We start from the raw sequence: 5000 nt of genomic DNA, 5'->3' as shown, positions 1-5000 counted from the left end.
TAAATTTAACACCAATTTACTCACTCTAGTATTTCTATATTGGAACTAACAGCTTCCATAGGACCTCTGCAAAGTGCCAGAAATATGATCTCATGCGTAGTAACAAATTTAAATGTGTTTTATTTTGCATGTCCTTCTTCCCTGTGCGTTTTCCCCATCTCTTCCTTTCCATGACTCCCCACTCCCAGTTTCTAAGCCACTCATCCACTCCAGAGACCCAGGAACACTACCTAGGGGGAGAGCTAACTCAAAAAACAAAAAAAACAAAAAAACCCCTAAAAACTGCACCAGACTCACACCTGCTATAAGGGAGATGTAATTATTACCCATATACTTCTTAAGGATTTCAAGTAAAATGAGTATATAGTTCCCCTTGGAGTCACTGCGATCAATATAACATAGCGTGATACTCAGGTCTGTTACATCAGAAAGGTTCTGTGTCCAAAATGCCAAAGTCACTTGCCCTTTCCTTAAAAGCACTGCAGAAGTCTGACAATGTTCAGAGTCTGAACGCTGTCGAGTGCTTCCTCGACGGGACCCATCACGGGCTTTGGGTTTTAATCCTCACGTGAGTCAGTTTGTAACCTTTAGCGGTTCGTTTCAACCCGATCTGTGTCCTTTTCCCCAAGAATGATGAGTTCGGCTTCACGGCCACTGGAGGCTGAAGGACATGGTGACCACATGAGTGGTCAGCAGCAAGGCCAGCTCTGGAGGCAGCCGGCAGCCCCATGTCAAGGCATCCACCTTTGTTCCCATCCGGGGGGCAAGATCCAGAGTCTCAAGGCCAGACTGCACCTGCCACTAAATCCAGTGGGGTCTGAGTTGTAGCCTCTATGAGTGGGACCAGCAGCCGTCTGGGCTTTTTTTTTTTTTTTAAGATTTTATTTATTTATTTGAGAGAGGGAGACAGAGACCTAGAGCATGAGTGGAGAGAAGGCCAGAGGGAGAGGGAGGAGCAGGTCCCTGCGCATCGGGCTCCCCGGGGACCCTGGATGGTGAGCTGAGCAGCCGACTGGGCCCCCCCAGGCCCCCCGGGCCCTCTGCAGAGCTGGGCTCTCCAGATGTACATCCTCTGGGGGCTCGGTGGGCTTTGTCACCATGCCTGCGGGTGAGGCCGGAGTAGGGTTGCAGGAGTGCAAGGGCCTTGCTGCAACTGTGGGCAGCGTGTCACTTGGGACGACAGGCTAGGATGGCTCTCAGCTTGCATCCTGAAAAGGTGAAAGGCCGTGAGCAGGGAGCTGGGAGGGAATAAGCAGGGCATCTTCTCGAACGGGGCTCCCTGTCTCCTGTGTCCTGAGTGTCTGTGCAGGCCGCCGCCCTGCAAGGTGCCACTCCAGTTCCGATGTGCCGCAGGGACACGGCCCGGCCCGGGCCCCCCTCCCCGGGCACCGAGGCCACCTGGACCCGAGCGCAGGCCTCCCTTCCCGATGCTGCTTGACCTTTCTTCTCCAGGTTCCCGAGGCTCGGACCCTCGTGTGTCTAAAACTCTCCTAACCCGCCGGACTGAAAAATAAAAACCCAAGTAGGGCACAAGCAGCGCGCAGGCGGGATAATTAGGATTGATGGGCTCTTTTAGGGGCACCGAATCCTCAGCCTCCCCTTTCCAGTCGCATTTCTCACCTGCTCATGCGGTGCCCACCTGTGGCTTGCTGGCAGTGCCCCTGCCTGCGGATGGGGAGGCTTCCAAGTTCTTGGTCTTCCGTGGTAGGACTCGCCCAGGACCTGGGGAGCTAGTGAAGGGATTAAGGACAGTATGTTGTCCTAGTTTGTGTCACTGCTCCCTTGTTTATGTTCTTCCCCCGACTATTCCCACACCCCATCTCCAGATTTTTGCATGGCTTTTATAGCCTCTAGTAATTATATCAGCAGCATGGAGTCTATTTTTATCTCTTTTGAATGTGTGCAACATAAATGTCAAAAACCATAAAATCTCTCTTTAGCATGTACCTTGCGTGCAAGCTTTCGGAAAGTGTGATGCAGCGTTTAGAGAGATGTTGCATTTTTGAGGTCAGACAGATGAAAAATGGAAAACTCAATTTCACCACTTAGCTGCACGAACTTTCAGTAAGTCCCTTATCGTCTTGAACTTTTAACTGCTGCTTCTGCAAAACGGAATTGTACTGTCCATCCTCGAGGACGGCAGCCCTGCCCCTTGTTTGGTGTCTGGGATGCCCCGCTCCCACAGCGGGGATCTCCAAACACCTAATTTTTTTTTTTTTTTTTGCTTGGTGTTTAGGTGTTACGACCTTTCAATGCCCTCCGTGACTCTTTGCCAAACTTAGATTCAGAGAAAGGATAAAATCTTCCTGGTTCAGCATGACTACTGTAAATTATTATAGGATCGGATCACAACATTATTGCATGAGACAAATATACAGAAGCCACCCTCACCTAAAACTGCCCCTGGACTTAGCAAACAATAGCAATGATGCTAATAGTAATACCACCCAGCAGTGATTTAGTGCTTACCATGTGCCAAGCTCTAGATGCTGCGCATGTTTGGATTCATCTAAATCTTCACGGCTGCCCATGGAGAGAGATCCTGTCATTACCCCCCCATTCGACAGAGGAGGACACTGAGGCAGTTTAAGCATCTAGCCCAGAGTCACAAGTGAGTTAGAATTCACATTTAAGCAGTCTGACCCCAGAGCCTGCGGAAACATAAAATGTATGAGAGATAGGAGCGCTCGCAGTGCTGGGCCTTTCTAGATTCTAGTACAAGGCTGTTTCCTCTCTTTTCACTTCCTTTTTGGAATTGGCCCATTAGGGAGGCCAAATGGGCCTGTCCAAAGGGCACGGCATGTAAACCTGGAATCCCTTACTCAGCTCCTAGGTAAGGGTCACCGTGCTTCAAGGGATAGGATGGCCTCAGCATGTCCAAGGGGGCTGGTGCATTCTTTTTTTTTTTTATGGCTCATTAGCTTATCTTTCATTTAACATAGATGAGGAGAAGGATTTAGAGGGTCGCGGAAAAACATGTGCTCTTGTCTGGTCAAAAGTATGCTATTATAAAGAATAAACAAGATGGAAGTAATGCAGAGACATGGAAGGGATAATCGTAAAAAATAAAGAGCGTGTTTGATGGCCATAAACAAAAACCAGTGATCAAAGAAAGAATGCATAGGTAATACGTATCGTACTCTATTTCGTGGGCAAGCGAGTCAGAGCCAATTATGTAGAGTTTCTCTCCTTTCTCATAAGTGACTTGTCAATGATCCCAGTCATATTTCCACTGTTAGCATTGCCGAGAGCAGGGGAGCCCGAGCACTCAGAGCTCACTTCTTTGTAAGGTTAAGGCGATTACTGACCAGATGCTCAGCAGCCAGAGAAATGCTCGCATGTAAAACAGAACAGGGGATTGGAAGAACTTAGGAGGTGACATTTAGAGAAGTATGATAACTTGTAAACACCAAAGTGCTTCAACTTTTATCACACTTTGAAATCAGTTCTCTGAAATTTACAGTTATTAAACTTAATCCTTAATCTTTGGTATGGTGCCCTTATGAGTCATCAAACAAACTCAGATGTGGAAGTGTTTGAGAGAAGAAAAGAAATGAGAGTAAATTGATTAACAATGGTCAGAGTACCCCGGGATCCCGGAATACCCATAGTAGAGAGCACCCACCGGACACTGGATAAATATTGATCTAAAGATCCAGAGCTTTGCTGAAGATGAGATATACACGTAACATGTTTTTCTGCCCAAAGAGAGTCCTGAAAATGAAAGGTGTATCTTTTCTGCGTTAACTAAGCAGGTCAACTGCTTACTTACTAGGTAGGGGGGAAGGTGAAGAGAGGAAGGAAGGAACCTTCAGTGTCCTTCACCCCGACCTGACCTAGGCCTCTCCAGGAAAACAAAAGGAGCGGGAGCCTGAGTCCCCTGAGAACGTTATGTGAACATGTGCAGTTCTGTTGCCACCCCCTGCAGGTGTGGTCGGGTGTTCAGGTGTGCTCCCACATATGTGGGCTGGGCCTCCATTAACTGCCTGTATAAAAGTGAGAACTTGAGCGCTTCACTTTCAGAAGAGAAGGAAGAGGAAGAGGGAGCGAGGGAGGGAGGAAAGGACATGGTGCTGCGTAAGGAGGGTCCCCACATGGCTCACCTCCTCCGAGAGGCTGATGCAACAGATCCCACCGAAAAGCCAAAGCATTGGACACATCTTAGGTTTATTTCTAAAACCTTCAATTACATAAGTTTCTGAGCCACCAAGACCATTTGAAAGAGCAAAGCTACCAGTAATTATGAAGAGGTAAAATTCTTAGGAGTTTTCTCTGGTTCTGAGGCCTATTCCCACCCCCCAAAAAACAGGGGTTGGGGCTTTTTGTTATTTTGTATTTATGCTCAGGTGGCATTGTTCTGTCTCTGTCCGGGGCTGTAAAATGGAAGCTCTGGGGGTTGGGGGGTAGGAAGGGCGGTCTTGGTTTGCAACTGAGAGCAAAAGGTACTACCTGCGTGTCTTGCACGAAGCTAGGATGCTTCCTTTAGATGAATGTATATCGGTAATCAGCTTAACTAAGCAGGTAAGGTGTTCATTAGCTAGGTTGGGTTTTAAATGAGAGACGGAGTTGGGGGTGGAGGGGGAGGAAGAGAGAACGAATGTAGAAGAGTGAGAAGAACAAACAAGTCAAAGCATTTGTTCATGCTGCAATCTACACATCAATTATCCCGCTGTGCTAATTACCACCTTTCCATACCCCAGGTACCTAAGCATTCACACTTACTCACTCTTTCATGCCTCTGATCAAAAAAAAAAAAAAAAAAAAAAAAAAAAGAAGAGGAAGACGAAGAAGAAGAAAAGAAGGAAACACATGATAGAAGCAGGGGGCTGATGAACCTAGAGGTGAAATAAATTTTTAGATCAAAATTTCCTTTACATACGAAAGTATAAATAAGAGGTCCTCTCCATTTTGCCATTGTTGTTTTAGACAATTAACCATTTGCAAAGGTTTTAATTGCAAAATATTACTTACTGTCAGGATTCCAGGAGCGCTCGCATCTC

General features: G+C 47.1%; 1 protein-coding gene and 1 long non-coding RNA gene across 5 annotated transcripts in view; one reads left to right on the top strand and one right to left on the bottom strand.

Moving 5' to 3' along the window:
- Nucleotides 1–5000, top strand: part of LOC129495440 (zinc finger E-box-binding homeobox 2) — a 136818-nt gene that overhangs the window by 70119 nt on the left and 61699 nt on the right. The window lies entirely within an intron of this gene.
- Nucleotides 850–2616, bottom strand: LOC129495441 (uncharacterized). Its single transcript, XR_008661531.1, has 3 exons — nucleotides 2470–2616; nucleotides 1621–1730; nucleotides 850–1208 (listed from the first exon to the last, which is right to left on the bottom strand). It is a non-coding gene; the product is annotated as an uncharacterized LOC129495441 (long non-coding RNA).

This window comes from Nyctereutes procyonoides, unplaced genomic scaffold, assembly GCF_905146905.1.
Source record: "Nyctereutes procyonoides isolate TBG_1078 unplaced genomic scaffold, NYPRO_anot_genome, whole genome shotgun sequence".
Taxonomy (NCBI): Eukaryota; Metazoa; Chordata; class Mammalia; order Carnivora; family Canidae; genus Nyctereutes; species Nyctereutes procyonoides.
This window is presented reverse-complemented; position numbering and strand designations above follow the sequence as displayed.